Consider the following 18376-nt stretch of genomic DNA (forward strand, 5'->3'; position numbering starts at 1 on the left):
CCCCTGCATCGCCCCGCCCCGTTCCCGCATCGCCCCGCCCCGTCTGTCCCACAGGCCGTGAACTCGGCCCGGAAGCTGCAAGTTAAAATTCGGTACCAAGATTTTCTCAACCACCGAGACTTGGCTCTGCCCACACCCTCTAGAAGCATTCTCCAAAGGGACTGGCCTCCTTTCTACTCCGCAACCCCCTTACACAAGATTGCCAGGTGTGTAGCTCACTCATCTTGTGCCACAGCCGCCCAAGGGATGGAGGTGAGTTAGTCAAGGTCAGCTGGTCCAGTCAGCACCTCCAGGAAGGACCTCACGGCAGATACAGGGGATTTAACCTGTGTAGTCAAAGATTTCTGGTAACAGTGATTATATCACAAGACAAGGATTGGGAAAGAGGGAGAGGGGAGAAGAGTAGCAGTTACTGTACTGAATTTTTCTCCAAGTACATGTACTGCACATTTTTAGGATTGTAAAATAACAGACAGGTTATCAACTTTCTTATCATTATATGCTGCACCTAACACAGTACCTGAGATAGTTGGTGTTCAATAATGTACATTAAATAAATTAATTAATGGAGTGCTATAGAAGAAAATAAGAAACTTGAAATCAGAAGTCTTGATTTGGGTCTGAGACTAATGCCAGTTGCACAATTGCCTGCCCTTGTACAGGTCACTTAATCTCCATAAGTCTCCGTATTTCTATCTGCAAAGTGAGAATAATACTATCCACCATCCCTAACCCAGACAAGTGACAGAGTCAAATAAAATCAGGCATACGAAAACATTTTTTAAACTGCTTAGCATTAGCATATGAAAATTTGTTTTTGTTGTTCTCAATTTTTTTTCGGGAACTCTTTTATAAATTTAACATTAATCTATCTCTTGAGCTTGACAGTTGTAATCATTCTAAAATACCTCACTGAAAAGTTAATACTATGTAGCAATATTATGACTTCAGATCTCACTGTGCAACTACCATGGGTGGTTTTCTTTGGTGGTGACTCCTATCCTCTAAGAATGTGTGTAGGCAGCAGGACAGGTCAGTCTCCAAAAAGTGCTGTATGGGGTGGAGCTAAAGACAGATACCATCTTCATCCTCTCTCGTCAACACCCTTAGTAGCTATAAGGTATGGTTTCTCCATCCTTTCAGAAAATATTTATTAGTGGCTGCAATGTGCTAAGCATTGGTACTGGAAATGCAGTAATGAACATGACAGGCAAGGTCTTGATAGCCAGGGAACATTCTTTCTAACTTTCTAATAGGAGAGAGGGTAGGAACAAGAAAGTAAAGTAAGTACTGTTTGTGATGTGCACTTTGAGGAGTCAACAAAGAGTGAGGTAATATTGACAGTAGTTGGAGTAAGACCACTTCCGATAGGGTGAATGGGCAAGGCTTCTCTAGAGAGGTGAGATGTGAGCAGAGACCTGTAACGCAGCAGGACTATGCTTACCTAAACAGAAAGAAGAGCATGTAAAGACTCAAGGAGGGAGTGTGCATGGCATGTATCCAGAACAGCAAGGAAGCAGGACTATGAGAGAGGTAAAGAAGAGAAGACAGAGAGTGGAGCCAGATCATGTCTAGCCTTGTAGGTCATGAGAAAGCCTTTGGTTACATTTTGAGAGAAATGAGAAGCATGTGGAGGGTTTTGAGCAGAGAACTGACAAGATTTGACATCAATTTCTGATCACACTCTGATTGCTGTGTGACTACAGGGCATGCAAGGATGAATGCAGGATGACCGGTAATGAGATGATGGTGGCTGAGTGTCCCTAATGGAGGGGGAGGTGGCACATGGTCTGGATGTATTCTGAAGATGGAGCTGTCATGATTTGCTGATGGGTTGGGAGTGAGCTGTATTCGTTTCCTAATATTATCTTAACAAATTACCGCAGCTAATGTTTTAGTTGGCTAAAAACAACAGAAATTGATTCCTTCACAGTTCTGGGGGGTAGAAGTCCAAAACTGAGGTATCAGCAGGACCTCTCCAAAGGCTCAAGTGGAGAATCCTTCCTTGCCCCTTCCAGCTTCTCATGGCTCCAGGTGTTCTTTGGCCTGTGCCTGCACACCTCCAATCTCTACCTCTGTCTCCACGTGGCCTTCTCCCTCATGTCTCTGTGTCCCAAATCTCTTTCTGCCTTTCTCTTATAAGAATACTTGCTTATGAGTGCATACTCATTTCACTTGGGGCCCACCCTAAATCTAGAATGATGTCATCTCAAGATATTTGTAGCTCTTGCAAAGATCCTATTTCCAAATAAGGTCACAGTCACAAGTTCCAGGTGGGCATGTCTTTTCTTGAGGGGGTTACTATTCAACACACTACATGGACAATGAGATAAGATGAGCTTTGAAGTTAACCTTGAATTACATTTACTGTATTCATGTTTTACTTACTGATTTTCATTTAAACTTTAAAGGAACTTTGTGTGGCAGGTATTATTATTCCAGTATTAGAAATGTGGAAACTAAGGCTCTGAAAATGGTGTGTAGAGCTGGAGCTAGAACCTAGAATCCTTAGGCTGTACCTCAACTGCCTGTCTGCTTTATGGGTGGTAAGGCAAAAGATTTTTTCTTAGTGGCAGACAATGAAGGCAGTCAACGGAAAATTGTGGCAGAAAGAACTACTTTTTTTTTTTTTCAATCACTGCTAACAACTCATCAAATTCTTCCTTATAGGAAGTCTCTAACATATAATAGAATTCATTTGTGAGCTATAATGAGTGAGCAAGTGCTATTGTGGAATTTTGCTTTACTTGCTCACGAATATAGCCAAACAAAACTGTTTCCCATTTGAGTTGAGGCTTTTTTCTAGCCTGAATCAGGTTTATTAGGTCTATTCTTAAATATTCTTAAGCTAGTCCTTAATGTTCATAATATTCATCTGAACATGCAAACATTCAAAAATATTCATGAATATTTCCAGGTGGATAAGAGTGGAGGCTGAGACGAGGCATCTGCAGCATAATCAGGAGTAGAGGCACAGCTGATTCTGCCTTGAGAGATGATGGGCTTTGCTGGGAAAGCAGGCTCTGAGTTACACAACCAGAAGAACACTTCAACAGATAACGCCAAGGGTACTGGCTGAGACATAGGGATCAGAGGCCCACACCCACGCTCAGTGCCCAACCATGCCAAGGATAAGTAAGCTCCTTTGGCAACCAGAAAGAAGGAGAAGCCTCATCTCAAACGTTGCATAGGACACACTTGCACTAAAAAAAAAAATTTATTCATTTGAAATTCAAATTTAGGAGGCAAGTGAGCTGAAGCTTAGAGTGTGAGAAGCAAATGTAGCAAGGACTAGGACATCAGCTGGCACCAAAAAATCTGGACTGGAATCTTGGCTCTGCTGGGTCACCAGCTAACCGTGGACCTTTCACTTAAACACAGTCTCTCCATTTATTCGCTCATAAAGTGGGACAAATAGTCATATTAATACCTACCTCGTAGTTTTTTTCGTATGAAGCTTAAATGACTTGATATGCATGGAGTGCTCAGCACAGGGCCTAACTCAGTGTTAGCTCTTACTCTTTGAGTTTAAAATTGCCCAGATATTCATCTCATAATCACTATTTTAAGCCAAAAGAACTTTTACTTGGTTGAGTCTGAACTGTAATTTCCAAATCAAGGTTTGTTTGCTTGTTGCTTTCAACTAAAGGAAATTTAGTGATATATAGTGGGACCCTACTTCTCAATTTGTCTGGGACAATCCACTTTAGGGTTGTTGTCCCAGCATGATTTTTTTAAAGTGCCCACTTCTTATTCTAAAAAATGTTCCAATTTGGACAATAGAACTTAAGAGTTATCCTATTACAGAGATATTGAGAAGTCACTCATTTTTACACGAGTTTAGTGTGCAAATTTCAATACCTGTCCTTTGCCCACACACACATAATCATCACTAGAATTTACTTTAATTTACTTATGGAAGAGCAGACTCGGCCTGTGCCCCACTATAGATTGGTGTGTCCATTTAATACAAAAAAAAATGGAAACTGAACAACCAGAAGAAACCTTCCCTAACACTGAACCCAATGGTAAATTTGGTAAATGCCCTGCAGAAGATATGGAAGAGAAACAAGCATTTAAAAGATCTAGAAACACTAAAGAGAAGTTTGAATTACGCATGCTGCTTCAGAGCAAGTATGCTGGGCAGTGATTGGAAAAGGAGGCAAGAATATTAAGGCTCTTCGTACAGACTACACTGCCGGTGTTTCAGTCCCAGACAACAGTGGCCCCAAGCGCATATTGAATATCAGTGCTGATTTTGAAACAATCGGAAAAATTCTGAAGAAAATCATCTCTACCTTGGAAGAGGGCCTGCAGTTGCCATTAACTGCTGCAACCAGCCAGCTCCCACTTGAATCTGATGCTGTGTAATGCTTAAATTACCCACACTATAAAGGAAGTGACTTTGTGCGTTGAGGCTGTTGATTCATCAGATCTAGCAGGAGGAATTATTGGGGTCAAAGATGCTAAAATCAAAGAACTTTGAGAGAACACTCAACCAACCATCAAGCTTTTCCAGGAATGCTGTCCTCATTCCACTGACAGAGTTGTTCTTATTGGAGGAAAACCAGATAGGATTGTAGCGTGTATAAAGATCAACCTTGATCTTATATCTGAGTCTCCCATCAAAGGATATGCACAGCTTTATGATCCAAATTTTTATGATAAAACCTATGATTATGGTGGTTTCCCAATGTTTGATGACTGCCATGGACACCCAGTGGGATTTCCGATGCGGGGAACAGGTGGTTTTGACAGAATGCCTCCTGGTTGAGGTGGGCGTCCCATGCCTCCATCTAGAAATTATGATGATATGAGCCCTCATTGAGAACCACCTCTTCCTCCTACCAGGTGTGGCTGGGGTGGTAGCAGAGCTTGGAATCTTCCTCTTCTTCCACCACTACCACCTAGAGAGGGAGACCTAATGGCCTATGACAGAAGAGGGAGACCTGGAGACTGTTATGACAGCATGGCTGGTATCAGTGCTGATGAAACTTGGGACTCTGTAATAGATACGTGGAGCCCGTCAGAATGGCAAATGGTTTATGAACCACAGAGTTGCTCCACATATGATTATTCCTAATATGATTATTCCTATGCAGAGGGTTGTGGCTCATATGGTGATCTTGGTGGACCTGTTATTACTACACAGGTAACTATTTCCAAAGATTTGGCTGGATGCAGGCTGGATCCTGGATTGTTGGCAAAGGTGGTCAGCAGGTTAAACAAATTTGTCATGAGTCGGGAGCTTTGATCCAAATTGATGAACCTTTAGAAGGATCCACAGATCAGATCATTACCATTACAGGAACACAGGACCAGGTGCAGAATGCATAGTATTTGCTCCAGAACAGTGTGAAGAAGTATTCTCAAAGTTTTTCTAAGACTAGTGAAGAACTGAAGGAGTCCTGTATCTTTTTTTTTTTTTTCTTTGATCTGCTTCTGTTTAAAAAGCCAGCATTCCTCTGCTTCACAGGTATTCTGCATTTGAAGTATAGTGAAATCTTTGCTGTTCATCAGATGCAATGTTTTAGTTCCTTACAAACAGGGTTGGGGGTGGGAGGAAGGACATGCACAAGTAACACTGAAATTTTGAAACAGCAGCAAAGCGAGCGGATTTTACTTTTTGTTATTGTTGATGGTTAAAAAAAAATTCCCCCCATGTAATTATTGTAAACACCTTGTTTTGTGGTCACTATAACATTTGGGAGATGGGACAGGGATGAAAAGTAACAGTAGTCCACATGTCCCTGGTGTCTGTTCAGAGCAGTATACAGAATGTAATGCTCTTTTTTAAGAAACGTTTTTATGATTTTTAAAATAAATTTAGCGAACCTATTTTTGGTGGTCATTTTTTTTTTAAGACAGTCATTTTTAAATGGTGGCTGAATTTCCCACCCCCAAACTAAACACTAAGTTTGATTTTCAGCTCTTCTGTTGGATATATGTGCATCTCTTCTTGGACATAGGCAAAATAACTTGGCAAACTTAGTTCTCATGATTTCTTGGTTTGAATGTCTATTGCTGGGAAGAAATTCCATCATATATATTCATGCTTATAATAAACTGGGAATTTTTGGTTGTTTTTGCAAATGCTTGCCCCTACTTTTCAACAGTTTTCTATGTTAGTAGTTGTAAAAAACTAAGGTGGGGAGCCGTACCACAAGTTGAGTAATGGTATGACTAGATACCAGAATTCTGATTGGCAGCAAGTTTTATTATCAGAATAACACTTGGTTATGGAAGTGACTGACTGATGCTGAAAAAAAATGATTATTTGTGTTAGATCATTTCTCGCCTATGACATAAACTGTCAACTTGCTTTAGTGTCTTATTACACTTAGTAAAATATATATATATACTTGTTTTTCCACTATATGCAAAGTGAAAGGAAAAGATGTACTATTTCTTTGTTATATGTTGGATTATTTAGGAAATGTTTGTGTACAATTCAAAAAGAGATGACAAAAGTCTCCGTGGATGTTTTGTGTACTATCTTGGCATTTGTATTGATAGTTAAAATTTACTTCCAAATAAATAAAACACACATGATGCTAGATTTGATTGATGTGTGCCCAGTTTGAACAATAGTTGACTGACACCTGTAAATTTTGTTGAAACGTTTATCTTACAAGGAAATACAGCAATCTTAAATTATAAAAATGAAGAAGAAACTTTATTATTTTTCTCAAACACGTATTTGTAAAAACATTCTGTGACTCTTTCTTGCTCACATGGTCAAATCTTAAACACTCAACTTACCCTTGCTTTCTAGACTCTTCTTCTTTTCCTATATCCTGCTCTGGATCTCCTAGGCACCCGCTGTGAGGATCTGTCCGACCGAAGCCTGAAGCCATGCACCTTTGCTCCTCCCAATCCCTTTACCTGAAGCGTTTTGTTCCCTTTCCACCTTCTACTAATAGGTATTCATCACGTTCAAAGACTTGCTCAAAGTTTTCTTGTACCATAAAAACCTTTCCACATTGTAGTATGATTGGCTGCACATGCTTACATTCTCTATGCATTTATGAGCTCCTTGATGGTAATGAATCGGGGTTTAGGATACCACTACATTCAAACTTTTACATGAGTGATTACTATGAACATGTTTTGAATTGAGTTGAATTTTCTATTAAGATTCATGTACAGTACATACATTCCAAAATGTCCTCATAGCCATCTTTTTTCTCCTTCAAGTATGAGTTCACTAAAAATATTCTTGCAGGAGACAGAACAAATGTTTCTTTTGGAAATTTTGAAATTTTTCTTTGAATAAGAAACGATGCTGGTGTATGCCTGAAGTCCCAGCTACTCAGGAGGCTGAGGCAGGAGAATTGCTTGAACCTAGGAGAGGGAGATTGCAGTGAGCCGAGATTGCATGATCGTACTCCAGCCAGGGTGACAGAGTGAGACTCTGTCTGAAAAAAGAAACCATGCAACTAAAATTAGTTCTCTGGCCAAGGAATTACTGTTAATATGCAATAGCATATTACAAAGTATTCTAATCATTTTCTTGAATTTTGTGTTTTTACAAAGTTAAAATTTTGCATAACTTCAAGCAATAACTTAATACATAACTCCTAAATATTTGCATCTGTAGTAGTGTTTCTCAAGACTTTTAATTCACAAAACATTACCTTTTTCTCTTTTAATTTTATAAGTTTAGAAAAGGTAACATAGCATAATTGTTCCTACAGGCACCTTTATTTTCAAGCAATATTTAAACCTTAGGTCCATTTGCTTTTTCTTTTGGCAATTCAGCATTTCTTTGATGCTTAGAAGTGAAATTTTGACAAGAGAGCTTGTGAGGTGAATGTGTCCAATTTATGTAACTCACCAATCAACCCAACTGCATGGCAACAGCTATTTGGTGTCCTTCTGCTTCCTGTCTCATAGAAGCGCTTCTAAGCGGATTGGCAGGTTTAGGTGGAAAATATATTAGATTAGGAATCTAGGGTTGGGCGCTGTGGCTCACGCCTGTAATCCCAGCACTTTGGGAGGCCGAGGCAGGTGGATCATGAGGTCAAGAGATCGAGACCATCCTGGTCAACATGGTGAAACCCCGTCTCTACTAAAAATACAAAAAATTAACTGGGCATGATGGCACGTGCCTGTAATCGCAGCTACTTAGGAGGCTGAGGCAGGAGAATTGCCTGAACCCAGGAGGCCGAGGTTGTGGTGAGCTGATATCGCACCATTGCACTCCAACCTGGGTAACAAGAGCGAAACTCTGTCTCAAAAAAAAAAAAAAAAAAAAAAAAAAAAAAAAAAAAGGAATCTAGCACAGCTTCTGCCACTAATTAATAAAGTAACTCTTGTCTGAGGGTTACCTTCTCTGAATTTTAATTTCCAGTGGTGAGCGTTCATTATGGTTAGCTTCCTAACCAGAAAAAAGACATTCTTCCTCATCAACGTAGATGAAAAGGCTGACTCTGGGCACACTGCCTGTAAAAAAAAAGAAAGAAAAAAAAATTCTAGATGAAATGTTAGAAAATTGAATTGAGGAATAGATGATAATGGTGATGGTGATGAAGGTTGATGATATACATTGTTACTAAGTAGCATTGTTTCCCCCCCAGGAATAGAAGGGTGGTCCTACTTCAGAATTTTTTTTTTTTTTTTTTTTTTTTTTTTTTTTTTTTTAAGACAGAATCTCGCTCTGTCACCAGGTTGAAGTGTAGTGGCACGATCTTGGCTCACTGCAACCTCTGCTTCCCGGGTTCATGTGATTCTCCTGCCTCGGCCTCCCAAGTAGCTGGGACTACAGGCACATGCCACCACTCCTGGCTAATATTTTGTATTTTTAGTAGAGATGGAGTTTCACTGTGTTAGCTAGGATGTTCTCGATCTACTAACCTCATGATCTAGCCACCTCGGCTTTCCAAAGTGCTGGAATTCCAGGTGTGAGCCACCGTGCCCAGCCCTCAGAAATATTTACTGATGATTTAACAAATTTAAAAAGAAAAGGAATCTGATAATGCCAGTAGATGCAGTTAAAAGCCTTTGATAAAACTGAAATCTTATTCATGATAACTCTTGTTAAACTAGCAATAGAGGTAATCATTAATCTGATAAAGGACATCTACAAAATAACATAGCCAAAACACTTAAGTAGTGAGATAGAAACCTTTCATTTAAAGTAACAAGTAAAAAGAGATTTAAAAAAAAATTTTACATGGGAAAAACACAACTATACTTATTCGTAGTAAAAATGCCTGTTGAAATGATCCAGTAGGTAGTACTTGTACTTCTTTTCAAGCTCCCAGTGGTCTTCACCAGTACACAGCCTTAAACAACATCTGTATGCTAATGATTTCCATCTCTATATGTACAGCTGTAACTTCGCTCCTAAACTCTACAACTATTTAATAGCTTCACTTTGGTGTCCAAGCAGGAGACTAATTAAAACTTAGTGTTTCCTCCAAATATCCTGCCCCTCTTGTACTCTTCATATTTGATAAATGGCAACTGTGCTTTTCTAATTGCTCTGCTAAATAACGCCTCGGATCAAAGTCAACACCACAAGTAATAAGTCGTGTTGAGAGAATATACTTTTGATATTAAGTAATGAAAATGATACTTTTTCTCAGCGGTCTTCCTCCTTCAAAACCATAATCCCAGTGTAATCACGAGAATAGAGAGATATTCTACAGTATATCTAACTAGTATTCCTCAAAATTGTCATGGTCATCAAAAACAAGAGAAGCCTGAGAAACTGTCATAGCTAAGAGGAGTCTAAGGAGACAATGATAGCTCATTGTAATGTGCTGTGCAAAGAAACAATGAATACCCAAATTAGAGCAAGAAAAAACTGTTTGTTTTGAACTTGCTATAGCAGGGGAGTAGCCACCATCACTTGCATTTGGTGCAAACTCAAAGGCAAAGACTCAGAGGAGTGGAAAAGCTTTACAGGGGGAAAAAGAGAAGCTTCTGATGGGAGGCCTTTCTCATGGGGAAGCTGTAGGTGGGCCAAACAGGACCAGGGTTAGGAGAGCATTCATTCATTTAACAGAAATTTGTCAACCACTCAAGTGCTTCCTAAGTACGTGGGACTTAAATGGCTTTCTTTAGTTGGTCCTAAGTTGGAAGCTGGGGCAAAAATTAGGGAAGCTGTCTGTTATTAGCTTCTGGCTATGTGGGGCCAATTGCTATAGGGCTAGTTGTTTAGCTTCTTGGACTGGTTGCTGCAGGTTGTGGGTCAGAGTTCTGTTATTATATATGGTCTATCGTTACCCACTGGGTATTCAGTCTCACTGTGGTATCCTGAATGAGATCCTGGAACAGAAAAAGGCGTTAGGTAAAATCTAAAGAAACTGAATACAAGTATGGGCTTTGGTTAATAAAATATAGTAATGTTGGCTCATTACTTGTAACAAATGTGCCATACTGATGTAAGTTGTTATCCCTAAGAAGCAAACTGAGTATGGGGTATATGGGAACTCTGTACTATCCTTTCAATTTTTCTGCGAATCTGAAACTATTCTAAAAATAAGTTTATTTTACACACACACACACACACACACACACACACACCTTAGAGACCTCCTTGACTCCTCACTTTCTCTCTCACTCCACATTTAGTCCTTTAGAAAATCCTGTCAGCTCCACCAAGGAAACAGTCAGTATCTGACCACACCCCCTCCACACTTCTGCTCCCACCTGAGCCCCCCCACTTCACCCAGTGTCACTTGGAAATCTCACTAGCATTGTAACGAGCCACTTGCTCCACATCTGCCTGGCTATGGTGCTTTTCCACAGAGCTTTACCGTGGCCTGCAAGGCCCAGTGACCCAACCCCTGGCCCTGCTCTGCCCTCACTTCTCACCACCCTTTCCCTCACTCCAGAGCTTTGTTCCATCGTCCTGGCCTAGTGCTGTTTCCAGCCCCCTCACACACTGGGCTCTTCGCAGCTGCTCCCCCTTGCTGAATAGAGTCCTGTTTCCATATATCCTCTGTCCCAGGGAGGCCTTCCCTGAACATCCTCCTTCATTTTTCTTCATAACACTGAGCACTTCATGATATTATAATATAAATCTATTTGTTTATTGTCCGTCTTCCATAAATATAAGCTTATGAACTCAAGGGCAAGTGTGTCTGTTTCATTCACCACTGTATCCCCAATGTTAGTCCCAAGTACTTAGTAGGCACTCAGCCAATCTTCGTTAAATGAATAAGTAAATGAATGTACCAAGGATCATAAAGTTGCATCGGTGCACTGCAGTTGCTGACATTGCAGAGTGCTCTTATCATTCTTTTCCAAAAGACTCATAATTTTGCTTCCATTATATCAAAAATATTATTCCAGAGATAATTTAGTTCTTCGTTTCCTTCACATACATAAAATTCATTTTACTTAGTGTGAGTCAATTAAACTTGGCCTCAGAATATGATCTGAGACGGGAGCTAAGATTCCTTCCATAATTTATATGCATAAGCATGTGGCATCGCCCACAGCTTAAATTCTAGATGCTACAAGTCCTGGAAATATTTCAAAATATTCACACAACCAATGTTTATTGAGTAAAGCACTGTGCTGGAAGCCATAGACCAGAAATAACAGAAACGAATTCCTTCCCTAAAAGAGATTATAGGCAGCAGGAAATACATGTATCAAAGCACAAAAATGCAAGAATAAAAAATACCAGATACTACATCAGAAGTACATTTAAAATGATGGGGAGAACACAAACTGTATGGCATAACTACACAGTGGTGTGTGAAAAGAGAAGGGTAATTGGGAAAAGGGTAATTGGGAAAAGAGTCATTGAAGCTGGCAGTCAGGAAACAGATCTGTGGTGGTTTTGTTATTCCCTGTATTTGTTCATGCACTATTATTTTATGGGTAAAAAGGCCATGCCTTTTCAAGACTCTCTGTTTCCTTGGGTTCATGATGCTGCATTAATCTGTCCTCTAACTTCCTTTTAACTACTGCTTCTCTCTTCCAAAATATATTTTCTTTTCTGCCTTCTTATTTGAGAAATACCTATTTCACGTGGGTATCAGACACCGGAATCATTTAACAAGGGCTTGTTCTGTCACATTTTATTTCTGCTGTCCCTAGAGGCACACTTATGAGAGCTGACCCCAGGGCTTAAATCACGTTCCTCCACTCAGTTGAGAATGGCAGGAACGAAAATATAGTCAACTAACTTTCAGCATTTGGCTTGCAAGAGATTATCACCGGCCACTGCCTTACTGCCCCCATCTGTCTTCACCCACCACTACATCAGACAGAAAGGGTCTGTATTAGTCCATTTTCACACTGCTAATAAAGACATATCTGAGCCTGGGCAATTTACAAAAGAAAGAGGTTTAATGGACTCACAGTTCCATGTGGCTGAGGAGGCCTCACAATCATGGCAGAAGGCAAAAGGCACGTCTCACATGGTGGCAGACAAGAGAAGAGAATGAAAGCCAAGCAAAAAAAGTTTCCTCTTATAAAAACATTAGATCTCATGAGACTTTTTCACTACCATGAGAACAGTATGGGGGAAACTGCCCCCATGGTTCAATTATTTCCCACTGGGTCCCTCCCACAACAGAAGGAATTATGGGAGCTACAATTCAAGATGAGATTTAGGTGGGGCACAGCCAAACCATATCAAGGTCAGACTCTTGGCATATCTCTTTTCAAGATGGCAATCCCAATTGTACGTTCTCTGCTTATACACAAGAGAAAGAATCTCCGCTCAAAGAGCTTTAACAGAAACACTTGATTCTGCATCTCCCTCTCTAAACTTTCTCTACAACATCAGTTCCAGTTTCTAATTACATAGAAAAAGTTCACTATGTTCTCAAATACAATCAGCTACAAGATAAATTAGTTACCTTATTCATGAAACTATTTTCATTTTACCTTTTTAATTTTATTAATACTGTCATTATTATGCAGTAATTAGAAATAATACTCCACAGCTCTCCCTACTCCATCAACTATAGTCACCAAAATTCCAAAACTGTAACAATTTCTGTGGCCTCTTTGCATCCATGGCTTACCATCCCTACAGCTCTCGTGCAAATTTAAGACCTGTGCTTGAACTCTGGAAACCAACTCAGATTTTTGCATACCACCACCAGGCTGACCACATGATTCTTGTCTGAAAACTTTGATTTCCCTCACTTGACTACAAGGATAAAATCCAAATCCTTTAGCTTAGATTTCAGATGGTACTAACATCGTCCCATACAGCTTATAACTCTACTACCTCCTTACCTAAACCTTCGATGAACAGAGTATATTGGCAGTTGTTTAACTTGTATTAATTCTGATTGTTCATTTCAACCTTTTGCAAATACCGGCAATGCTATATTGATTCTACTTAGATATGTCTGACTCATTTTACACATGTGCAAGTGTATCTGTAGAATAAGTTCTCAAAAGTAAAGTTGTTTGATCAAATTATATGTGTCTTTGGAATTTTAATGGATATTGCCAAATCGCTCTGCATTGATGACATACTAGTTAATACTCTCACCAGTTTAGTATGAGTGCCTGCTTCCATACTTCTTCTCCAACTAGTTTGTTATCAAAGATTTGAATCTTTGCTAATTTACAGGTATATTTATCATATTAAGAGTGAAATTATTTTATGTGTTTAAGGTTATTTGTGCTTCCTTTTCTGTGATCTCCATCTTATCTTATTGATTTTTAAAAATTAAGTTTATGAGAGATCGTCATACCCTAAGAAAATTAGACCTATATATGCAATGCATGTTGCAAATATTTTGCCTTCTCTGTAATATAAATTCTGTCTTTGTGTGTGTGTGTGTGTGTGTGAGTGTGTGCATGTTGCCATATATATATTTTTTATTTTTTAGATAAAAATAAGTTTTTTATTTTATAAAAATAAAAAAGAAGTTTATTAGATCTTTAAAATCAGCTCATTTATATTAAAATCAAACTCAGATGACATTTTTATGATGATCCTATATTTTAAAATATAGATTTTAAAAGACTCATTTAAATTTATATTGTCTCATGGATAAGGTCTCACTACATTGACCAGGCTGGCTTGGAATTTATGGACTCAAGTCATCCTCCCACCTCAGCCCCCGAGTAACTGGAACTACTGGCATGTGACACTGTGCCTGTCAAAAATATAGACAAATATTTTTCATAAGCTTTTCTTATGTATTTAATCTTTTTTTCTTGCCATTGTTAATAGTCTTTTCTTCAATTACATTTTCTAATTAATTATTGTGTGTGTTTAGGAAAAGGCTATTTTTTTAATATTAATTATGTAACCAGTCACCTTACTGAACTGGCTTGTTTCCAATGGCTTATGAATTGATTTGCTTTTATTTACTCTTCCTTTACAATATTTACACTTCTTATTCACTAATATTTTCATCTTCTAATCTTGAAAAATTGACTCTGGTTTTATTTGCGGTCTAAACCATGGTCAATTGACTCCACTGCTTTGTCGGTACGTGAAAAGAATGTGAAGTCATGGAATTTAATTCTGTGCAAAGCAATTAGTTAGCAAACTTAACCTATTACTTATATTATTTATGTGTTCCATTCACAAACTTATTTTTTATTCACTTGCTATGTCATGAACTGAGACATGGGCATTAAAACTGCCTCTGCCTAATGTGTTTCTATTTCCTCTCGTGTTTCCTGTGATTTTTGCTTTGAGTATGCTGATACAAGCTTACTGCATTCATAGACATACATAATGATGAGATCACTGAAGTGGATTGTATCCTTTATTATTTTCTTTACATTTGTCTGATAGGCTTTTACTCATTCTTTCGTCTTCAATTTTTCTAAGTTATTTTATGTTAGATACATATCTTGAATTTGAAAATATAATTACATTTTGCTTTATGATTCAATTTGAGACTTTTTAAAAAGAGGAGTTAATCTACTTACCTTTATTGATAATGGCATATATGTTTACTTTTTATATGATATATTTCATATTCTAATATATTTCATATTGTGTTTTCACCCATATTGATTTTATTCCTTTTTATAATTTTTGTTTTATCATCTATAATATTTTGTATTTTGTATATGTGTGTATTGTCTGGTAATTTGGAGAGTTCATGTTTCGTAGTAATGGTTATATTTATAACTATTACTTTATGTTGTATATTTGACTTTATATATAGCCTGCCTACTATAAGAAAAGATGAAACCAGTATACATCCATGGCTCTCTTGACTGCTACCATCTCATTTCAGTTGATGATATATTTTTGGTAGTATCTACCTTTTTCTTTTTTGAGAGAGAGTCTCACTCTGTCACCCAGGCTCAAGTGTGGTGTTGCGATCACGGCTCACTGAAGTCTCCACCTCTCTGGGTTCAGGTGATCCTCCCACCTCAGGCTCCCAAGTAGCTGGGACTACAAGTGTACCCCATCACACCTAGCTGATTTCTTTTTTTTTCTTTCTTTCTTTCTTTTCTTTTTTTTTTTTTTTTTTGAGACAGGGGTTTTGCTATATTGCCCATTTGGTCTCAAAATCCTGGGCTCAATCCATCTACCCACCTCATCCTTCCAAAGTGCTGGGATTTCAGATGTGAGCTACCACTCTTGGTGGTAGTATTTACCTTTACATTTTAAAATGAGACACTTGTGTTACTTGACTTACTGGCTTATTATGATTCCCAAGACCCTTCCTAGTCTTCTGGTCTGTATCTCCAATCTCAACTTCTTACATCTAATGTAAGAGTCAAAATCAGAGTCTAGGACAAGCTGAAAACTAAGTCACTACAGCAGAAAATCTAAGCAGGGCAATATAAAAATTAGCAGCTATGGGCAAATCTGGGATCTATATTTTCAGAAATTTGGGCAAAGAGGAGCAATGCTCCAATCATTATAGGAAGCAATGATTTTCAATTAAGTTTGGAGAAGCAAAATAATGGACTTCATTTGTAAGAATAATCTTGGAAATAAATATGGAGTTTGTGAAGTTGGAATCTATGGAGGGCTCAGTGAAGCAGAGTTCATGTTCTGAATATGGGATGTCTGCGTCTGCTGCCACTATCTAATGAAGATAGGTGCTTCTTGTTGTTAAGCTAAATACAGTACCTGAGGATTAAGAGGTAATATGAGCGTTCTTCATTTATGAATATCAGAACCATTCTACCTGAATATAGGCAAGGTAAAACCACATATAACTAGGAACATCTATCAGAAAGAACAGTAGACAAGAGTGGTGTGCTCACTGGAAGGTATATAGATTAAACATGAACAAGGCGTTGGGACTGATTATCGTTCCACTGCAGAGGGGAATAGTGCTTGTGGGAAGGAAAAAACAAATTTCTTATATTACTTACCAGTACTGGTTTTGGCTAGAAAAACAAATCAAGCAGCCAAAGATAGAAGATAAAACAACATTAAGGGTAATTGTTCCGGTTTTCAGATATGAAAAGATCTTGGCAACTGTTGTAACTACTCCTGCCAAACACTTCAATAGTCTGATTTTGTCATGAGATTTTATTTCTCCCTAAAGAATAAACAAAAAATCTGTAAAAAGTTCTACTTGTACAAAATTCTAACATAATACCTTGACTGTAGTAAGCATTTTTAAATGTCAAAGCAATTTTTATAAATGAAATTTTGCATACATGTTATCTTTGGAAGAATAATGATCAAATCAAAACTTCAGCTGTACTACCATGTTATTATGATCATCAAATTCAAATTTGACAAAACATTAAGAAGTGTGAATTGAATTTCAGCAGTAGAAAATAGAATTTTTTTTCCTCCAAATGAAAAAATTATTGGTTGTTTCATGAGACTCCATACACAGGTTCAATTCCTGTATGCTTGTGTTGTTGAGAGTGAGATTGTGTTGAAGGTTAGTAGGAAATTAACAAGGTGGGATTGGGGTGGCCCAAGGAAACCTGGAAACTTTGTTATGAATACATGGTATTGGGTTTTCTAGGAACCTCAGAAATGAAGCACAACCACTGCTGAAGCTACAGTCTTATAAATTATTAGTCCCTGAAGTATTGCTCCCTCCACTTTTTTTTAATTACAGCTGTAAGACGTATAGTTGACATACAACTCATCCATTTAAAGTATACAATCCAATGGCTTTGGTATGGTCACAGAGTTGTGCATCCATCACCATAGCCAATTTTAGAACATTTTTATCACCCCTAAAAGGAATCCCTATTCCCCTTAGTCATCAGCTGCCCATATCCCTAGCAGACCTCACCCCCCGTCCTAGGCAACTATTAATCTTTCCATTTCTACAGATGTACCTTTCCAATTTACCTATTTCAGATGAATGGAATCAGATAATTGACTGGCTTCTTTCACTTAATATATTTTTGAAGTTTGTTCATGTATCAGTACTTTATTTCTTTTTATTGATCAAAAATATCCTTTTGTATGAATAGCACACATTTTATTCATCCATTCATTGATTGATGGGCATTTGGGTTATTTCCACTTTTTGATTATTATGAATAAGGGTGTTGCAAACATTCATGTACAAGTTTTTATGTGGGTTTTTATTTCTCTTGTTTATACACTTGGGAGTCTAATTGCTGGATCATAGAGTAATTCAATGTTAAACCTTTTGAGTAACTGTTGGTCTGTTTTCATAAATGGCTATACCGTTTTATGTTTCCATCAGCAATATGAGAGTTCCAATCACTCCAAATCCTTGTTAACACTTATTAGTATCTGTTCATAGTATTCCTTCGTAATCCTTTTTATTTATGTAAGGTAATGTCCTCTGTTTCATTTCTGATTCTAGTGAGTTAAGTCTCCTCTTTTTTTTTTTTTTTTTTTTTTGGTCAGTTTAGCTAGAGGTTTGTCAATTTTGTCTATTCTTTCAAAGAACAAAGTTCTGGTTTTGTTGATTTTCTTCATTGCTTTTCTAGGCCCTGTTTCATTAACTTCTGCTCTAATCCTAGTTTTCTTCCTTGTTTGCATTGTATTTAGTTTTCTTTTTTTTTCTACTGTTTCGGGTGAAATGTTAAGTTGTTGATTTGAGGTCTTTCTTCTTTCTAAATATAGGTATTTACAGCTGTACATTTCCTTCTAAGCACTGCTTTAGCTACATCCTCTGAGTTTCATTATGTTGTGTCATTTTCATTCATGTCAAATTATTTTCTAATTTTCCTTGCTATGTGCTTATCATTTTTTGAAGACTGTCTAAACTGTCCAACTTGACAGCCACCAGCCCCATATGACTACTTAAATTTAAATTAAAACATAATAAAATAAAATAAAATAAATTTGTTCCACAGTCATGCTAGTCACATTTCAAGTGCTAATTAGCTGCATTTGGTGAATGCCTGCCATATTGGACAGCAGACAAAAATATTAACACCATTTTACACCATTCTGTTGGGCAGCACTGCATAAGCATGCTCAGAGCGGGGAGTATTCAAACACAAAATGTCAGTTCAC

General features: G+C 37.9%; 1 long non-coding RNA gene and 1 pseudogene across 1 annotated transcript in view; both read left to right on the forward strand.

The window, feature by feature from the left end:
* The first annotated feature begins 37 nt into the window (after positions 1–37).
* Positions 38–18376, forward strand: part of LOC141580547 (uncharacterized) — a 33554-nt gene continuing 15215 nt past the window's right edge. Inside the window, exon 1 of the long non-coding RNA XR_012512746.1 lies at positions 38–206. This is a non-coding gene — a long non-coding RNA (uncharacterized LOC141580547). The remainder of the gene's footprint in view (positions 207–18376) is intronic.
* On the forward strand, positions 168–6564 carry LOC101051219 (heterogeneous nuclear ribonucleoprotein K pseudogene; annotated as a pseudogene).

This window comes from Saimiri boliviensis, chromosome 1 (assembly GCF_048565385.1).
Source record: "Saimiri boliviensis isolate mSaiBol1 chromosome 1, mSaiBol1.pri, whole genome shotgun sequence".
Lineage (NCBI taxonomy): Eukaryota > Metazoa > Chordata > Mammalia > Primates > Cebidae > Saimiri > Saimiri boliviensis.